The following is a 22,572-nucleotide window of genomic DNA, read 5'->3' as shown; positions in this document are numbered from 1 at the left end:
AATACGTGTGTTTCCATCTTCTTTGTTGATTCTCTTGGAATGACATAAAGGTATGGCTGCAATTGCTTGCTGGAGCAAGGCTATTTTAGGTCATTTGAACCCCACATCATCCATAGACACCTGAGATAGCCCTACCCAAGTCAGCAGACCAAAGATACATGCACTAGCCCCACATAAAATCCCCAGGATGTGTGAGTTAAATAAGTCTTTAAACATACATGTCACTGAGGCATTTGAGATTGTTTTCTACACAGCATGACTACAATAGTAGATAACTGACACAGCGTATGAGAGGTTATTTTTGTTTGTTTACTTATTTATTGGTTTTGAGCAGCATAATTAAAAATATGTCATTTGAATGAATGTCCTAACAAATGTGTGTGTCTTTCAATTAACTGCAGAGTCAGTCATATATTATTGTTGTGCACCTAATCCAAAGCACACATTTTTTTACTTGTTTGAATTTGATAAGCTTTTGCTTTTACAACCTTGATCTTTAAGGGTGTTTATAAAATGTTTCTTTAGAAATAATAAAACATTTGACATGACTTTGATTCTATAGATCTAGTTGCCCATAAACTAAAAAGTCTCTGGGTTACCTTCCAAACAAAATATTTCAACAATAGTTACTCAAGTACAATTCATGATGTTAATGTTTATTATCAGATTTACTAATTATTGAGAATAATATCCAGAGAAAGCCCAGAGAATGCATAATGTAACATTTTGAATAGTGTAAATTGGTCTGTGGGACAACTCTGACAGGGCTCTCAATCACAAGGATGTGTTTACTTTCTTCATAGTATCCTAGCACTCTCAAAAACAATCCTTCTTAAAGTTTACACTGATAGAAGAACACACCAAACAATAATGTGTAACCATTTACTTAGAAATAATATAGTCCTGATCTAATTTTGCCTCATATCATATAAACCAATGTTATACTGCTACAATATATTTCTCTGTCCAAAATAAATACAATGTTCTTTTAACTCTAATGTTTTTCATTATTTAAATCTGTTTTTTCTGTGTTAAGACTAAAGGGAAGAATAATATTATTTTTGGTGACGTGAATAGAATCATACATTAGTTTTTCATATCAGAAATGTGATATATCATATCTGCATACTGAGAGAACAAAAACTAATGAGTTTCATTTATAATGCAAGTAATCAAAGAGACACAGAATTGATATTTGGCTTTGTGGGCATGCATATAAACGATGCCAAATAGAACTGAGGGGGTTTCCACCCCATCTCCTTTAAAGAATAAAGGTCTTGTTAAGTGACTCACTTTCTGTGTCAAAACAAATCCATTTGATATAGTTGGAAGAGATGCTATCAGATGATATGTTTGCTTTGCTTTATTACATAGATATAATATGATTATAATATTCCTGGGAATCTACGGAGAGGTATTTTCCAAGTTATTTCCAGTATGGCTAGCTTCCAGGTGAACAGGGTTTAGCAATTATTAAAGAGTTTACAGGACGGCTCAACACAGTCAACAAGATGATATTCTCTGGCGAGACCCTTTTCCTCGTGGTATCTCTTCATTTTAAGGTAACCTTATAAAATTAATTTTTATGTAGATCAAAGAAATCCCTGGACATCATTATTTTTGATTGTTTGTTTTGTTTGTTTAATGTCTTTTGTAAATGACATCTCAAATCCTTTTTAAGAATTTCTTCACAACCCCTTCTATAAGCTCTTAAGGTCACAGATGTTTCACGATACAGATTGGTTTTGGGTTTTAACATATTCATACATAGCATATATGTCATAAACACATTAAGATCCAGGTCTGCACTCTGAAATGAAATTTCTTCTTTTGCTGATAAATGTGAATAGCTGTACTATGTGGGCTGAATAATTACTAGAAGGAGCCCCAGGTCCACACAGGAACAGTTTTACTGCCTCATGAACTTGCACAGAACTTTCAACAACAATAACAGCAACGCCACCAACAAAAACTTGTTGGTTTTAAAGCTTTCAGGGTTTTGGAATTGCAAATAGCATATAGGGGAATGCATTATTAAAATGAGATTTAAGCTTCATTAAACTTCTTTTTCTTCTTATTATTAAATGTGGTATTTATCATTCAAATTTAAATATTCTTTGTACTCCAAATATGTAATTTGAATGTCTTTATTCTTTTGCTTTATACATTAAAAAAATTAGAATCTAGACAAAGGTGTCAGGTTATTTTACTCACTGCCACAGAGTGGAACAGGTCAAAGTTTACTATTGTTTGTTTTTCTTTTACAATATGTGTATCTGAAACAGACTTGGAACTCAAATTCTATGTAAAGTAATGAAATTCAACAGGATCTTCAGAATATTACTTGGATGCTGAATTATATCTTTTAAAAAATGTAGGTAGAAAAATAAATATATTGCCAAGAATAAAGGTGATATTGAACTGAAGAACCAATATTTTGGCAAAGCATCATTACCCATAGGAGTCTCATTAATGCTTTGGCACAAAAATCAGGTAAACAACATGTGGTTTAGCAAATCTATTTAGCCCCCAGGGGAAGTCTTGAGCTTAGGGAGAACAATATGGAACATCAGCTTTTACTGTTTCCCAAATGGTCATTGCTCTTTTATGGAAATGAAGACACAGGTATCATTAAAAATTCTGTCTTTTTAACATAGCTCTGGTAGAAAATCACAACAAGAATACATATAGAAATCCTTGAAGATTATTCACATAAACTAATTTTAGCTGAAGCATTATCAGTGTACAAAAACTCAGTGCTTTGCTCCCGATGCAATGACATTTACATCGCTTTTATTTGGAATTTATCTTACATGTTACTTGAGTGACCAAATATACTGAATGAATGAGAAATGAAGCTCTATGAAATCCAGATCTAGGCTATACCTCTTTTATTTACTATTATGTCCTTAACACATAGAACCCTTTACGTCATAAATGCTCAATAAATATACATGGTGGGAGAATATTTGAAAACCTCTGTTTCATTGACATTCAAGGATTCTTAACCACTCTCCACCCTCACGCCCCACACACATAGATTCACATGTCTGCATAAATTATTCATGGCTAACTTAATCAATTGATATAACTTGATTTGTTAAGTGAAAGGACATAGTGTCTTCATTAAGAAAATTAATTTTTGCCCTGGCTGGTGTAGCTCAGTGGATTGAGTGTGGGCCTGTGAACCAGACGATCACGGTTCGATTTCCAGTTAGGGCACATGCCTGGGTTGCAGGCCAGTTCCCAGCAGGGGATGCACGAGAAGCAACCATACATTGATGTTTCTCTTCCTCTCTCCTTCCCTTCCCCTCTAAAGATAAATAAATAAATATTTTTAAAAAACCTCATACTTTCTCCTAACTATACATTTCTTCTCAGCATGTTTAAAAAAAGAAAAGAAAATTAATTTTTATTTAAAATTTAATAATCTTGTCTTAATATTCATCATTTCTGTATTTTATTGTATTTTTGATTCTCAGGCCAGCACTCGATCCACTGAGTCACACCAGGCAGGGCTTGCATTTTATTTTATTTTTAATTATCCATTTTCTCTACTTAATCTAAACATATTGAATCTGTTATTTTTGTGTCATTCATTTTTTGCATTATTTCTTTCATTCAACATTTTGACAACTTTTAGATGATATAAGTAAAAATAATGGCCACAACTTTAACTTCATTGAGGTTCACCATTTCTGTATTGCAATTTCCTTCTGAAATATAATTTAAAAAACAAACAAAAACTTTTTGTATACCCATAGAACTTCATATTTATTTATACATTGTTGGAGTAATTTCTATTCTAATCATAGCACTCAATTATGGTGGTTTTATTTACTAATGTTATTTTTGTCTACTTAATAACGCCGCAAACTTGAAGTAACAAAAGTAAGCTAAACAATTACAATCATCACTTGCCTTTAGAAAACTTGGGTTACAAAGGTTTCAGTGACACAAATATATTTTGAGATGAAGAGTACAATGTACCAATAAAATCCCCTGAAATATTTCACCTAAAAATATTTCTTAATTACTGTGGTGATTTTAATATATCACAAATTCTTTGCTACTCCTCACTTCAGAAGGTTGACTTAATTGTTCTCCCTTTGAGTGTTGATCAAATTTAGTGAATTTAATTTGTTCTAGTGAACAAAGTTGGCTAATTTTTAAATGTAATTTTATAGTAAATAAACCTGATAGATACCACTGTAACCATGTGATGGAGCTCCATATTACTAATTATTCATGTATGTACCAATTATTCACATATGTGAATATCATTCGCCTTTTGACAGGATGCAAGGAGAAGGGCACTTCACCTAAATGGCTTTGTCTCTAATGTTCTCACATCAGAGTAATCATAAGAAAAAACAGGTAAACTCGAACTGAAAGACGTTTTACGAAATACCTGACCAGTATCTCCAAAAGGTTCAAGAGCATGAAGGAGAAAAAAGAAAAAAAAAGACAGAGAAAAGCTACAGATAAAAGGTTTCTAAGGAGATGTGACACCTAGATGCACCATGATGTCCTGGACTACGTGCTGGAACTGAAGACAAGGATGTTATTGTAAAAACTGGTGAAATATGATTATAGGGTAAACAGAGGCAGTCTGGCTTCCTCGACCAGATGTCTGGGCAACTAAGGGAAGCAGTTCCTTATAACCTTGTGAATGGCCCTGATAAGCAGCGTTCTCATAGCCTTGGGACTGGGTCCAATAAAGGTTCCCAAAACATTGAGTAGGCTTACAAGAGCAGAATCTCTCTGTGCTACATAATACATTCTGGCATCCTGCCGGCTTTATTTGTATTCAGTACGTAAGAGGGTAGAGACCCTCCCTTGGAGGACAAGCAGTTTGCTGCATGCATTGCTTGCCCACCCTGAATAAAGTCATGTCAAGCATCCCCACAGCTCTGTGCATTTTTTCCCCTCTGCCCTAATCTAGAATGAGCCTGCCAGGCCTGGACAGGCTGCAAGACATGTGAATAAAGTGTCTAGTTTAGTTACTACTTTGTATCAAAGTTAATTTCTTAGTTTTGAGAAACATGCCACAGTGAGATAAAAGGCTATGTGTCTGGGGAGAAGAATGGAGGATGTGCGTGAACACTGCATATTCTTTTTAACTCTTCTGCGAACCTAAATGCATCTCAAAAGAGGAGTTTTAAAATAGAGTATCTATCGCTTTACGGAACACTGAAGGATTCCCCATAGGTTCTTTTGTTTTTTAAATCATCCATTCTTCTATTCGCCTGTTTGCTCCAAAGCTGATACCAAGTTTTATTTTTAAGTTATCTTATTTGTTTTCATAAAATGTCAATCTTACGATATATAAGGATCATCCTAACATCTTCCAAAAATGAAGATTTCTGAAATTTGTTGTAGGCTGGTATTCTCCTCCTACCTTTCTTTGGATGAAAGAGCACTTATCTGGGTGTCTGATACAGCACAGGTGGCAAACACAAGGCCCGTGGGCCAAATCTGGCCCTCCATCTTATTTTATCTGGCCTGGCATGTTGCTCCTACCCAGCAGCAGCATGGGGCTCTTGCTTCACTGTTAAGTTGCAGGTGCATTTATACAGTCCTACAATTGCATTTGGCCCTTTGAAGACAACCATGAGGCTGATGAAAATGAGTTTGACAACCTGGTGAAAATGAGTTTGACACCCTGGAGTAAAAGATGACTAGAAGGGTTTTCAAATACTTATGGAAACTTTTTAGAATTAAAATTCCTTGTCTGAATATGTAGTTATGTTTATTTAACTTTTAGAGATAGCAATTCTGCCAAAGATAATTTTACAAGTTAGTTGCCTTACTAAAAATAATGAATGTATTTTTCAAAATTACTATATATAAATGGATATGGAAAACAAATTACTTTTATATACAGCTAAACATATTAGAAAATATCATTTTAAATACCTTTTATAATAGCAAAAAGAGAGAGTACCTAGAAAAAAATCAACATATCCAGGAAGTGGTTAATAAATTTCATGTGATGCCTAAACAAACAAACAAACAAAGAAACAAACACACTTTGCATGGAACTTGTAAATCTGATTCTAAAACTTATATAAAGAACATTAGCAAAGACTTGCTCTGAATAATAAAAACTAGAGGGATGAACTTGCCATGTAAGGACTCCAGAATATTATAAAGTTACTGTAATTAGGAAGTTTGGGGAACAAAAAAGATAAAATTATACCAAATAAAAGTCTGAGAAAGAGGCCTCTGTTGATGAAAACGTTGATCTATGACAGATATAACATTTAGGTGAAGTGCAAATTGGTGAAGTCTAGAGTGATAGGAAGTACAAAAATTGATTATCCATGTAACTGATTGTTACTACACATCATGGCAAAAAATCAATACCGGAAAAAGCAAAAACAGTATGAAAACAAAACACAAAAATGTAGAATAAGGTATAAAACAATATTTATGACCTTGAATTAAAGCAAGTATTTTAAGTAATTAAGATATTAATCACTAAATATCCAGGACAATGTCAATAGAGTCAACCATTCTAAAGGTAAGATTTGTTTTGGATCAAACAATACAACAAATGCAATAAAAACACACATCACAAAATAGAAGACACCTGCTAAACATATAATCAGGAAAGGATTGGCTTTCGGAACATATGAAGAACCTTACAAATTAATAAAAATATAACCCCAAATAATTATAAAAATATGTGTTCCATAGAAGTGTCATATTAGTTGAATTAAAATTTTGTCTAATTGAACATATGAACACATGCTCAACTTCACTATAAGGAAGACAATTAAAATGAAAATATAATGAGATGCTATTTTACTTCCAATGTATTAAAATCTCTAGTAAACCCACTACTGGTGAGGATTTGCAACAGAGGAGACACTTATGCACCAGTGGTGTGGAGTCGAATTGTTATAATACTTTCAGGTACTATGTTGTAGCGGTGAACATTTTCATACCCTATAACTCAAGGTACTGTTAGCAGGTAGTTGTACATGAGCACCAGTAGACATTACAAGGCTGTTCACAGCACCATTGTTCAAAATAACAGCAGGGTAATATACAGCAGGGAGAAGGAATGGATTTTAACTCGAGAATCACTGTAGACAAATACTAAAAACTAATGTTGAGAACGAAAGATGCAGATCACAGAAAAACACATCTAACACAACTGAGGAAATGCCACAACAATAAATTACAGTCACTTAACGAAACAAAGCTTTGTCTGATTTTGTACAGAGTCCTACGTGAGTTGAGCAATGCATTAGAGCATCTCTTCTCCATGTAGTGATTCAGAAATTCCCAGCTGCCTTCAAATCATGAATTTACTACTGAAAAATGTGTCCTTTATGTTGCCACAGAAAAGGGAAACACACACACAGCTGAAAAGCTGCTCTTCTGTGCTGTGTCAGGAAGGGACACTTGTCCTCCAGCCCTTGGTCAGAAATGGTTAGCAGAGGGAAGTAAATACAAGTGAGTGCTTGGCTATTTGGGAAGTGATAAATGGATCTCTCTCAGCAGCATCTTAACAAGATCAACAATGAAGACAATGTATTGTTTAGGGATAAGGGGATTTGGGATAAAATGACACAAATCAAGGACAGGATAAAATAATAAGAATAGTGACCGTATTATGTGAGTAAGAGAAAAATAGGATCAAAAAGAAGAAAGAACTTTAGAAATATTTGATATTTGTATTCATATTATTGGGTCATGATATTTGTTTTGTTATGGGTCATTTTAATATAACTTACATTTAGATTTCACACTTTCACTTTTAGGCATAAAAAGTTTTATAATGAAATAAAGAGTAGGCATAATATGAACAAGTTTAATTTTTTGAGAAATGGACTTTCCTTCATTCGAAGAAATATACAAGGAAGGAGCTTAGGCCCCATTAAAGCATAAAATGACTCTTCAGTGGAAACTTATAAATTTCATCTGTGTTATAAATTTTTAATATCTTTTTCTTGACTGAGTCTCTCCCTTCTTCTTCTGAGTTATTAAACATATTAAATAGCACAAAATTAAACTTTATGTTACTCCTAAGTAATGGCAAATAAGTTCTAAGATTGATTTTGATAATCTACAAAAGTTGAAATTTGAAATATTTTATTCATGCTCTAAAAATTAGTTGGACTGAGGCTACACACATAAAAGTGTCCAGAAATTTAAAGCTGCAGCCAAATCTTGCCTCCGGGAGAGTCCCAAGAAAATTGCATTCACAGAGGTCTCCCCATCTAAACCTTATTTCGGAGCCCCAGAGCACGAAACAGGACCTCATGACTTACCAGTAAGTTCCTTCTAAGCAACTCACATTTTCTTATCCTATAAGCCATTTACAGATAATACTTTGGTGAAGTCAATCCTTGGTGACCTGTTCCTCAGGGAAGATAAGTGTTAGTCCACTCTGGTACTGTAAAGTCACATTCTGACCAGCCAATATAATTTAGAGTTTTACTGAGGTTTTGAAACTTACTGGAACCTGACTTGCATCGTAACGTGGCCTGCAAAATGGAGGGGCTGACAAGAATGTGCTTAATATTAGAACTCTTGTCAGACTATAAAGCATAAAATGTGAATGAAGAGAAGATTTCTATGGCTTTCACCGGCCAGCAGCATTTTCTCAGTCTCCGACGCTCAGCTGGTGGTCCCAAGTGACACCACTGTGTGAGGAATGGAGGTACCTGGTCCAGGGAAAGCAGAGACGCGCCTGTGAAAAGATTTCATTCTCTGTCCTGTAGAATCAAGGGATCCGCAGTTGTTTGCATGAGTCAGTGGAGATTCCCTTGTGATAGCAATAAACCACTGAAACATGTTTAGCACAGCAAAAAAAGAAAGCGTTAATTTTGGATAGTCTTTCAATAGGCAAAAAATAAAGCATTACTGGATAATTGATTTGGGGAGAGGCGTAAAGATCAAAGAATCTTTGTACTATGCCTCTAATTAAATGACCTTGCAGCATCTATTTCTGTGTGAACAGTCATGTCTCCTGGATATAGTCCTTTCTGGAACTTCAAAAAAGCAGCCATTGATGATACTGGTGAACGTAGAATGACTTAAAAGTCATAAAAATACATAAATTAAAACAGTAAATATTCTCTTTTTTGATGATTAGGGAACATGTAAGATTGTTACACTAAGAAAAAATCACCAAAATTATTTTGAAAACTGGTTTTGAGAACATCACAGTTTTTTTGGAGTATTGCACAAAGTTTATTTATTGTTGGTGCACCTGACATATTTTCAAGGGCTGCTGCCTATTAGGCTATTAATCTATATTTCTTTAATGGAAAGTGTACTTTCAAAAATCATCAGTCAGTTTGTATATAAAAGAAGAATCAATGTCAGAAAATGACATTGACATTAAACGCCCCGATTATAATTTGTAGCTGTCATGTTAGTATATCTTTGTTCAAAATTAGGAATAGAGTTTTATTTACTTTTTAAAAATATGTTTTATTGATTGTGCCATTACAGTTGTCCCATTCCCCCTCTTCACTCCCCTCCACCCTGCACACCCCTCCCCCACCATTCCCCTCTTTCGTTCATGACCATGTGTCACAAGTTCTTTAGATTCTATATTTCCCATAGTATTCCTGCCCTCCCCCCTGTCTATTTTCTACCTACCGTCTATGCTACTTATTCTCTGTACCTTCTCCCCCCTTCTCCTCTTCCCACTCCCCTGTTGCTAACCCTCCATGTGATCTCCATTTCTATGTTTCTGCTCCCTATCTAGCTGTTCTCTTAGTTTGCTTTTGTTTTAATATTAAAACACAGAAAGTAAACATTAAAATATTGAGGTTACATAATTATAGTTTTTCTGATATATCAATAATACTTACATAAAATAATTTAATTAATTACAAACATTGCTTATATTTTGACAGATTAAGCATATTATTTTATTATTAACTATTCCTAGTAAACAATCAATTTATCCACCGAGTACTCTGAATATTAACAATGACTACTGTTAATTCAAGATATATATTTATTTGTGTTCAGGGGAAAAATGTAATGAGATGCTGGAAGTAATATACAACTTCTGTATCCATGAATACTTATTTCTGACTTGAAATTTCAAGCAGTAAAACCAATCTCAAATGCTTTAATTCTAAGTTGCGGGTCATTCTACCACAGTTGTAAACTAGTACATCTTCGAAAAAATTAAAGATCTCTAACATGGGCTCGGCTTTGTTTTAACACCGTGCTTGGCTTTGTCCTCCACCATCAGCCCTCTTACAAAGATCAGACACACAAACCCTTGCGCAATTCTAAGCTGTACTTTCCACAGCAGTTACTGAATAGGAGCCTTGGCATCTTCTGAAGATATGCCAAGTGCCTATCTGAAAACACTGATTTCTACTAATTATACATTTAATTATTGATTTGGGGCTCCTAGCTGGACTGTTTCTGAAAGGCACAGGATTTTATAAATCCAATTTATAATTTTGTTCTTGAATACCATTATTGGAGTCCACACTCACTATCAATTTTAAAACATATTTTTGCTTTCAATCACAAATAATATAATTAACTTCTTTTAATGTCTATTGTATGAATATATAGTAATATAAATATAATTTTATTAACGCCAAACTACCTATCACTTTAGTCTTTGGATTTTGGTGAGTATTCAACATTACACTAAATGTATAGCAGGCTACAGTCAATGATGCCTCATTAAGATGGAGGGTCTGCAAATTTTTCTGTTAGTCTTCAGTTACTATTTTATTCTTTGAGGTCCACTTGTCGTCTTTGTAGCAACTACGCAACTCTGGCATTTTGGATGAATGCAACTACAGATGATATGTAGGTGATGAGGACAGCTGTATTCCAACAAACTTTACTTAAAAAAAAAGACAGCTTGCTGGGCCCAAAGCTCACAATTGTCCAACCTCTGCACTAAAACATAAGTTCCACACATATAAAAACCCTGGTGTTTTAAAACCCTGAGCTTTTAAATAAACCATTTGAAGCAAATACATTCATGTAATTACTTACATACCTTCTCTCATATTTAATACAAATGCATTTTCCTTATTTTATTCACCAATGATCATTTTTCTATTGTCATGAATAATCAAAAAGATAGTAAGTCTTACTTTCTTCTGTGATATTATGAACAAGTTCTGTTTTATGTATTTATAATCTGGCCATTATGTTTTATTAGTATTGTTATCTTTCATATTATATCCCGAAGTAGCATAGTGATAAGAAAACATTTAATACCATAAGGTGTATACTAGAGTTACTCTAATTATTGAGAACAACTAATGCATCGAAGAAGCAACTGTCTACTGCACACTTTTAGAAAGAACTTCGGCCCACTGACGGTTGGGGAAGACATCCATGGGATAGAATACGGGATACAAAGGGATTGAGTGCGCATATGCCAACGAGATGCTGATTCAAGTGTTCTTCCACCCAGATGACTTTTGGAAGATTCTACTTTAAAAACTTGAAGCAGGAAGAAAAAAACACAAAGTCATGACTTTAAGCATGTTCCAATAAATGAACTTGGGCAGAGTCTCTTACAAGGACACTCAAAGTCAACATATCAAGTGGATGGACCAAAAATGTATGAATAAAATAAAGTAGAACTGAGGATAAGATGAAATTTAATAGAGAGTCTAATCCAAAAGTTAGACATGAATACAAATAGATAAAAAAGAATCTGGATGTAAAAAAATCAAAACAAAAAAAGAAAAATACAATATAATTTATATAAAATATTTTGTACTAATAAAGAAAATTTAGGATGTTATTATAACATTTGATAATTTGGAGAACACAAAAATTTCTCAAAAGAAAATGTCACCAGAATAAACATTCAACTTTTGTGCTAAATAGTAGTATAGTAAAATAAAATAAAATTGGGAAATAAAAAGCAAAACGTAAAGAACATAGAGAATAGAAAATAACATTAAAGAAAATTAGAAGACCTATCCAAAATTTTAACATTCAGGACATTTATGTTGCAAAAATAAAACAGAAAAAATTGTAAAAAATAAATATTTTATAAAAATTTTCAAGGAAAAAAATTCCAGAAATGACTTTTTAGGGTAAAAATCTAAATAAAGGACAGATAAATAAAATTAGATACAATGGGTTTCCTAGGAAAACTTACAATGCAAAGGCCAGCACGGTCATATGAACAGTCCTCATTCTCCCTTCCAGGTCACCCTAGATATGCCCAGGGGCACACAGTGGATTGTTTTCCAGATAGGGGCATTATCCTCCTGTTATTTATGTTTTTTATGAATTATACATTATTTAAAATTTTAGAACAATTCCAACATGAAAAAAAATTCTGCACATTTCCAGAGAAAATGGACCATACTGAGATGATCAAGAATTAAAATTTCCCCAAGATTTTCAAAAGTAATACTGAAATTTAAAAGTCAGTTCAATGATGCCTTTAGTATCATGATAATTATTTTTGGTATCTCCCTTTACAACCAATCAAACCACCCAACACATGTTAGGATAGAATAACCGTTCCCCCACCCCCCAATGCACAGAGTGAGAAAACTTTCAATCACACACACACACACACAAAATGATGGAGTGAAAAATTTGAGGCAGGTCATTCAATACAGAATATGAGAAAAGTTATTTCCAGGAATACGGAGAAGGAAGATCTGATTCTTAGAGGTGTACCAATTCACATGGAAGTAGACTATGAACTCTGAAAGAGCTATCTCCAGAAAGAAAAGCTAATAGAATTTCTGAAATTTTCAGTTGAGAGGACATGTGTGGCATCTGTGAGGATGGATTAGTGACAAGTACAGAGCAAGCAAAGTGGAAAACTGTAGGATAAATATTATACAGGGATGACAAACCTGTGCAGAGAAAAAAGTAATTATGATATAGATGAATGACATTTAGTCGTAACATGTTATAAATAAATACTCACCTAAAATTATGATATAAATATTGAGAGCAGAAGCGAAGGACAAGAGTGTTCATGTGTGGTGTGTGTGGAGACAAAGGGAGTTAAATACTCATTTCTATATTGTCAGTTCAATATACAATGCCTAAATTTAAGGAACACAAAAGTTGGTTTTTGAACTTGATACTTAGAGGTATGGTTATAAATATGCAAAGTATTAGATAAATAATTTGGAAATAATTGTCAGTCTATCAAAGTGTGGGATGAGCAAAGAAAATCTATGGTTCCTCTCAAATGATTTAATCAAAATAATATAAAACTAATTTAAAAAATTAAGAAAAAGAAATAGTAATGGACAGCTAAATAAGGATTATTTTTAAAAAGACCTTTGTGGTACAATTTAAATTTTTATTCTGATGGAGTGTAGAACAAATTCAAAAGTTCCAAGTAGGAGGGTGTGAGATTTTTCTCAAATTGTCACTAAAAACAAAACCTAAAAGTTTTCAGTCTTTTCTGACTTCTATATTTTGTCATTTTTCTGTTTTCACCACATCAAGAAGTTTGATTTTCATGCATTTTTTGTTAAAATATAATGCATATTTTTATGCTCCTGTTTCACAAAACAGAACAGCAAATCTGGTTATATAAAATTGGTGTAAATACAATTGTACTAATGAGTCATTCTTACAGCTTTGGCTTTAGTACTCCTTTACATTCTTGAGAGTTCTTGAGTAATCTACGAAGCTTAAAAAGTTTGTTTTATGTGGCAATGTCCATCAATGTTTATCATTTTAGAAATTGTATCTGACCAATGGTCATATAACAATTCATTTCAGAAAAGAACAATAAGGTTACATGTAAGCTATTTTAACTAAATGTAAAGCAATTAATGGAAGGAGAGCTTTTATTTAATCTTTACCTAAGAATAATTTTTAAAATTGATTTTAGAGAGAGAAGAGGGAGAGAGAGTGTCATGAGCATATATTGACGTTACAGTCTTTCCTACAAGTTAGCCTGGCAACTGCTGGGCCAGCTGCCTGCTGAGCAGCCCAGCACCAAGGAATAAACAAAAATCATACAAGATAACTGTGCTATTCACTCTGCTTTTACTGAATGCAGGTTCACTTAAAGTAGAACATCAACTTACATCAACATCCTCCTCACACTCGAACAATCTAAGAGAAATATAACATACACACACACACCGCAATCAATGGAGAATAACAAACCCGAATCTCCAACTCTCAGTCTGCAGGTTCAGAAGACAGCATGGCATGCAAGGAATCTTCAACATCTTGCATGGAAGGATCTCCAGCGCCAGGTGGGCAGCAGGGCAGATGAAGTCCTCAGTCCAGCAGGGCTGAGCTTCTGATGGCCAATGCTGAGGGAGATCAGTGTGGCATGGAGCAGTGCTCTGGTCTGTGGAGCTCAGTTGTCTCAGCAGTGGTGTAGAGCCTGTCTCAGTTATACCTTAAAAGTGGTGTACTCGACCTTTCTGGCTCTTTTGATAAGTGTCTTGGCACCCCGGCTAGCAAGTAGGGAATTTCATTAGGAGCATACCTATTGGTGGTTCCACTCTTCAAACATGGCTATTCTAATCACAAGTGTAGATATTTTAAGTGTGTTTCCTTGCCAGATGTGTCTGCTCTGACTTAGGTAATTTCCCTCTTGAAACAGAGTGTCATGGCTGACTGGCAGCCATCTTGGTTGACATGAGAGACTCCATTTTGTTTCATAAATTTTATGTTTTCTTTTTTTTAAAATTTTTTATTTATTTATCTTTAGAGGGGAAGGGGAGAGGGAGAGAAACGTATGGTTGCCTTTTGTGCGTCCCCTGCTGGGAGTTGGCCTGCAGGGAACTGGACTACAACCCAGGCATGTGCCCTGACTGGGAATCGAACCTCGATCCTCTGGTTCTCAGGCCCACGCTCAATCCATTGAGCTACACCAGCCAGGGCTAAATTTTATGTTTTCTTGATCAGACCAATGCCATTTTATTGATCCTGCTCTTCACAGAGAGGGATAGAGAGAGAAAGAGAAAAAGGGAGAGAAAAACGTTGATTGATTGCCTCCCCATAGGAGCCTCGACCAGGGATCAAACCTGCAACCTAGGTATGTGTCCTGACCTAGAATTGAACTGGCAGTTTTAGTGTATGGGGTGACAATCCAACCAAGTGAGCTACTCAGTCAGGGCAGGAGTGGTTTTATTTTACAAATCTCATACGTATGCCTTAATGGAAGACAACTAATTTCCTATATTTGTTTCTTCATTCAAGCAGTTAAATTATGTGGTTTGAATTGGCATATATAAAAAAATGGGGGTTCACACAGATGTATTTGTGTGAAGGAATAGGACTTTAAAAGGAGTGTGTTTTAACAGTCTTTTCAGATAACTACAGATATTTCTTTGATATTGCAGATATTGTCAAGGCAGTTTCTTAAAAGTTAGTTGTAATGTAGAATCCAAAAGCATATAAAATGATTTTTTTTACTTTGTTACATTAAAACACAATGGACTTTGAAAGAATATTTTTGATGCAGGATTTTGTAATAGCATGCATTGTTCATTTGCAAGCTATTTGTTTACTGCCTTGTGTAGATTTTCTAAGATTTGACACATTTTATTATGTGTGTCTAAAATCACTTTTTTAATTTCTCTGCTGATCTCATTAGAAAACTTGTAAGTGTCAAGAAGCTGTCAAGTTCACAGCAGCAGAGATTTTTTTCTGAATTTACAATTTCCTCCCGAGAGCTTGAATTTCATAATTGCCGACAGAGTAATTTGATTTCTTTGAAGTGACAGCCTCATCCGATAAAGTTTTGTGAAAACCTGCAAAGGAACCAAAGCTGAACAATTATAAATGTTTTATTAGACATCTTTTCAAATAATAATTGTCTTTTTTTTTTTTTAAAGTTGCTAGTTGAGCTTGCAACTCACACGATCGATTTTCCTTGGGATGCTTCCTGTATTTTGCAAATGTCCTCATTTTTTCACTCAAAATATTGAAAGATATATGTATTCAAATGTCAAGATTAAATAAAATTGGTAATTTCTGGTGCTACATTGAGAACATGTTAAGTGAAATGGATTTGTATAACTGTGGTATGGGCAGCGGTGAAGAATCTGTAAGTCCAGTCTGGTGCCACACTGGGAACTGTGGTTATAAACTATACAGAGCTGCTGAAGCACTTTCCTAACGATGTTTGATGTTAATCATGAGCAATGTTTGCTGTGATGGCTTCCAAATAATCAGATATTCTAGAATAAATATCGTAGTACCTATTTTAGGAAATGTGTGCATTTGTTTCTACCAACAGAATATATTTTGTTCTAAAAAACTCGAAGTACCAAATTACATTTTGTTGGTTTGAGGGAAAAATATTTTATTACCTCCTTTAATAATCAGTACACATATGAAGAACAGATGCTAGACTTTTAAGTAATATATATCTGAAGACACACATAGATTTATAGCAAATTTTGAACTAGATATTTTCATTAAATGTTTCTGTGAAGAATTTTCTGAAAAGGTTATTTATGAAAAGAAAAGTTGCTTTTAACTTTTAGCTTATGCTTATGCTCATTACAGGTATTATAAAAATCTCAAAGACTTTAGTCATTATGTAGTTTGAAGACTTCAATTTTTTTTTAGTAATTGAGGGGCCAGTTGAAGAGAACGTATATTTTTATTTTTTTGAAAATCTAAGACTACTTAAAAACACCCTTATGTTTTTGTGTGCTTTACTGTTTAAAATTTTTTTACAGGTATGCATTGAAAAGTAGAAGGTAAAATTGTCACAGAATTCCGAGTTAACATATTGTTTTTGTTTTGTCAGAGGGCTGGAGGGAGCAAAAGTTATGCTCAGAAAGTGAGTTTGTATTTGCTGACAATTTATTTAGCAGAGGATCCTGTGGGAATTATAATAATTTCACAAGTCAATAGCTTTCAGTACAACAATCTCTTAATAAACTAAATAAAGAAATAATGCTCTAGACAAGTGACAAGGCAATCACACTATTGTTCCAGGGAAGAGGAGATGGAAGACTAAAGTCCAAATCTGAAATCCGATTTCCAGCTGCCAGCAAAAAAGTACCCTGTTGCTAGAACACTGTTGCTAGGGGATGAAGGTGCGGATATTGGTGGGCAGAGTGATCCCTTTCACAGGGGGCTCCGTGGCCTTTTGCCAATGCCAACAACAGTCATCTTGACAATGCAGGAGCTAAACGTCCTGAAGGCCTTCCAAAAGTTTTTAAGTTGGTGAAGAGTTGTTTTTCCCAAACTGCAACTCTCAGAGTCCACAAACTCTTGAATTTATAGTTTAAATGTCCTCCTTGTCGTAGTTACTTCACATGTTCTTCTGGATAAGCGCCTAGCAGGGCCTCTCAGCAACTGGGTTGCTGACTTTCTGTTAAAGACAGTGGACGTGGAAGGAGGACATCCGGGCACACTTCACTTCGTTCTCACACCAAAGCAACATTTTCCTTTGACTGTGCTGTAAACAACTGGATTGAAACAAGTTAATGAAGTTATAAAGAAATGGACATAAACCATATTAAACCAACACACAACACATATATTGCATATATTAATGAGATTTATAAATAACCTTTGGAAGACAAAGAAATGTAGTCTATCTCAAAGAGAAAGCATACTTAAAACTGGGTATCTAAACTCTATGTAAATATTGAAAGTGTTTTATTTTCACAAATGAAAATGCAATTCAGTATTTTTTCTGTTTTCTAAATTCAGTTGAGTCTTTGATAGAAAACCAAATGTCATATAGTTGAAACAATTTCTTTTAAAATTAATACCAAAAGCATTTCCTTGAAATGCTCACAAATTAGTTTGCATCTACTGCAAATGGAAATATACTAACTACACTTTCTTAAATTTTGGGATTATGTGTATACAATACTGTTAACACTTAAAAATGTAGACTAGCATTTCTTATCTTTAATTTTGGGTAATGTAATTAGGATGTGCCTTGGTGTGTGCTTCCTTGGGTCCAACATTTTTCACATCTTCTGAGCTTCCTGGACTTCCTGAAAGTCTATTTCCTTTGCCAAACTAGGGAAGTTCTCCTTCGTTTTGTTTTCAAATCAGTTTTTAATTTCTTGCTCTTCTTCTTTTCCTTCTGGAACCCCTATGATTTGGATGTTGAAACATTAAAGTTGTTCCAAGGGTTCCTAAGTCTCTCCTCACTTTTTGAATTCTTATTTCTTCATTCTGCTTCAAAATCTTTAATTTGAATATCAGTTTCCTTCCTTCCCTTCACTGTTGATTCTCTTTATTTCACTTTTTATAGCCTTCACTTTTTGCTTTATTTTGTGACCATGCTCAACCATTTCTGTGAGCATTCAGATTACCAGTGTTTTGAAATTTGCATCTGATAGGTTGGCTATCAGGAGACAGTTATCTACAAAGGAATTCCCATAATATATCAGCTGATTTCTCAAAAGAAATGTTGCAGACAAGAAGGGGTTGGAAAAAAGTATTCAAAATCATGAAAGACAAGGATTTACATCCATCCAAGTTTACTGTATCCAGAAAAGCTATCATTTAGACTGGAAAGGCAGATAAAATGCTTCGCAGATAATGTCAAGTTAAAGAAGTTCATCATCAGCAAGCCCTTTTTATGTGAAATGTTCAAGGCACTTACCTAAGAAAAAGAAGATAAAAAATATGAACAGTAAAACGACAATAAGTTTACAACTATCAACAACTGAACCTAAAAAAAAATGAGCTGAGCCAAAAAACTAGAATAGGAATAGAGGTCACATGGAGGGTTATCAGTGGAGAAGGAGAGGGGAGAGAATAGGGGGAAAGGTACAGGGAATAAGAACCATAAATGGTAGGCACAAATTAGACAGGAGAAGGTGAAGAAGAGGATAGGAAATGTAGAAGCCAAAAATGTATATATATGACCCATGGACATGAACTAAGGTAGGGGAACGGTGGTGGGATAATGACAGGGAGACAAAAATGGAACAACTGTAATGGCCTAATCAGTAAAATGTATTAAAAATGTAGACTTGCAGGAAATATTTTCATTTCTTTAAAATTAAAACTGACTGCTGTGATATCTTCCAGATTACTATCTAACTCTTGTGATGGAAACAACTTCGTGGATAATATTCAAGCAGTAGCAGTTTCCATTTTCCCCCAGCTGAACAACAACTGGCTAGAACAGCTGTGGCATCTTTGTTGAGGGGCCTAGTAAGACCTCGATTTCAAAAAAGAAAAACTAGATAAGAAAAATGAATTGTTAGTTATTTCACTTTGGACAGTTATAGAAACAAACAAGTTTTCATTCATGTTTTATCATGGAAAGTTTAGCTTTTCTTTTTTTTTTTTACTTTATAAGCATTAATCTCATAGAAATTTAATACTGAGATTTAACATTGGGTAGTAAGTTATATACTGGAAATTTTTACATATAAATTTTGAGGTAGTTTGGCTTTTTAGAAGATCAAAAATGACACATGTGCCAGGGATATTTTTAAGATGATTCATCTTCTGTCTGGCATGGGTCCTTCCCAATGTCCTGATATTCATTTAGCATCAAACTTTTAGAGCGTCAGCCTGGACCAGTGTGATGTCTAGGGTCATTGAGATGCGGAGAATTAGAGTGCAATTAGGGATCCAGCTGGGGTGATTGATAAAGGTCTCTCAGAAATCTGAAAGTGAAACAAGGACCTTTGTATTTCAGTCTGACGTCCTCCCATTGAGCCCTTTCACAATTATATAATACAATGAACACATAAATATCCTTCTCCCCCTACCCACTCTCCCCTGATGATGTCATAGGCCTAAGACAGTAACTATTCCTTTACTCCTGCTATGCTTTAAAACTAGATGATTGTCTACTCAAACACAGAGATATGTTCAGAAAAACAGAGTCACAGTTCCTGCACTTATAAAATGGGAATGTCCCAAATGAGTCTGTAGTTAGAAGTCAGAAAATTAAGTACTCTTGTAAGAGGGACTACTAGATTCTATTCCTTATTCTGGGTTTGATTATGAGTTTGCAACATTTTTGTAATCATTAAGTCAATATCAATAAAAACATACATTGAGTCTGTATTATTAATCAACTGATTTTATACAGGTAAAAAATGGTCTCCTCACTCAGAAGTGGTAAGAGATGGGAGTCAGAAAATTAAAAAAAAATTAAAGATTTTATTTATTTATTTTTAGGGACAGTGGAAGGACAGAGAAAGAGAGGGAGAGAAACATTAATGTGTGGTTGCTTCTCACTTTCCCCATAGTGGGGACCTGGCCTGCAACCCAGGCATGTGCCCTGACTGGGAATCAAACCAGTGACCCTTTGGTTGGCAGGCCAGTGCTCAATCCACTGAGTCACACCAGCCAGGACAAAAAAAATTAAGATTTTAATTGCAATTATGTTAAATATGAAAATTTTAAAATAAAACCTGAGAAGTTCATTGTGACACTATTAACCAGACCCTATCTACAATTTTAGTGTGACCTCTTTGTTAGCAGTACACATACACATGGACATTGAGATAGAAGAGGAAAGAAACTAATATAAGTGAAATAAGAGTTAGGAGCGCAAGTTACAATTGAGAGGAAAACTTTGTCTGCAGTGGGTGCTTTTGTGAATTCTGAGTGCAAGTAAAATGTTGATGAATTCAGTGGTGCCCCAGACAACCTAAGAACAGGGACTCCTTCAGAGGAGTTTGTAGTTAGGATGGCTTCATCAGCAAAATCACTCGTCAACATAGAAAAGGCCAAGAAATAGATGGTCAAGCAGTGGACCAAGGGAGTTTCCCCTTGGCAAAGCCTGTGAAGGGTGTACAAATGAGAGTGAATGGAAATCACATAGAATGAACTTGGTTTTGCCCTGGCCTCGTACAAAAGTGCCAACTGTTACTTCAGCATCTGAGGCTGGTGCCACGTGCTGATGTGGGCAGTGCCGAGCTTCTAAATACTTCTTTCCAAAATGCTGGCATCTGAGTCCTTGCTCACGTTCTTCATAATATGCAGAAACAAAGATTCATTGTCATAGAAACCACAGTGAAACCACACATTTAGACAGATAAGTACAAAACTTGATAGACAAACAGACTGGTAATGGATATTTGCTTTTAGATATTTGGGCATGGATCCAAAGGGATTGTGAACAATGGCTCTGGTCCTATATCCCCAATCCCTTTCATTTTAAAGGAGCTTTAGATTTCTCCTAGCTTATTAGTTATTTTTTTTAATTTAGTGGAGTGAATAGGGGCAATACATTTAATAATCTTCTGATAAGTCAAAGAAGAACTTTAATGGGTCTGCTTTGTTTACAGCATACTGAAATACTCATTACTTCCGAGAAAACTAGATGGAATAAAACAAAAATAAAATAAAGCACAGGCCAGTGAAATCACTTACACTAAAGCCATACAACAGTGGCGAGAACCCGAGTTCTTTTAGTAGCGGAGTTACAGTTGTAGTTGAGAAGTATGTGTGATGTGTGAGACCTAGTGCACGGCACTCTCAGATAGGAAGTGAGTTTAGAAGGCAGTGTGTCTCAGAAAGATCAGGAGCCATCACTCCTGATCAGAAAGATCAGTGAGTCCAGGGGCCAGGCATCAAGATTATGATCGTGCAGAGGTTTCAATTGTATGCGTCCCTGGGATGCCAGGACTTTCAGCTCAGAGGAATCATTTCAGGCTCTGTCGCATCGCATTAAAAGTTGCTTTCAAAGGCAAGACACATATAAAGGATAAAATTGCGAAGCTGGGTCTTGATCTTCTGTAAAGGAAGGCTTCCCTCCATGTGTAAAGAATAAATTCCGGAAGGGAAGATCAGTCCTTCAACATCAGTTGGCACCCCGAGTTGAGCTAGGTACAGTGGTCACAGGAGGCGGTGAGGGAAACAGTGTGCACATTCCATGCGGGGGCGGGAAAGGAGGGAGCAGAGGAAATTCCACCTCTTTCTGTGGCTGCACCTCTTGCATTTAAGAAAGTGTTAAACAAGAGGACCCACTCATTTAAGCCAGCTATTTGAGAAGTGAGAATAAATGCCATTAATAATTGAACAGTGGGTGCAAATTGGAATGGGCAGACACACTATCATTACATAACATTTGAGTTTTAATTTTTGAAAATTTAGGGTCAATGAAAATTTTAGAGTATTTTTAGGCTTAAATAATTAACATTACAATTTTAGGTGTTATAATTTATTTAGGTAAGAAGTAATTAGTTATTCACTGACACTGTAACCGATCAGTAGAGCCCACATCTCCAGCTTCCATAATCACCATGATTAATAATCTTTTTATATATAATACTTATTAGCTCACCTGTGCCTACAGTCTTGACACAAGTTCCTTAAATAAACCTCTACTTTCTTTGCTACAAACTCCTGTTCATCTTATTGAGTTTTGATGCACCCAAAAAAACCCAACCTTTTTCGTTCACTAACAAAACTATTCTCCTTTGAGTTTGGACGATGCATAGAGAATCTTTTTATCTGTGGGGGCAACTTCCCTCCTAAGTCCCCCCCAGTTGCCAGGGATGAGAGTGAATATAGCCGAGATATGACGTGATCTGCTTAGGGAGGAGAAAAGGCCATTTTCCCAGAGGGAAAAAGCCATGGGCTGGTGGCCAGTTTCTCAGGGGAGACAAAGGCCAGCAGCGGCCAGTTTCTCTGAGGAGAAAAAGGCCTCAA

Source organism: Sturnira hondurensis, unplaced genomic scaffold (assembly GCF_014824575.4).
Source record: "Sturnira hondurensis isolate 20B ecotype Veracruz unplaced genomic scaffold, ASM1482457v3 Scaffold0014384, whole genome shotgun sequence".
Taxonomy (NCBI): domain Eukaryota; kingdom Metazoa; phylum Chordata; class Mammalia; order Chiroptera; family Phyllostomidae; genus Sturnira; species Sturnira hondurensis.
Note: the sequence above shows the minus strand (reverse complement) of the source record.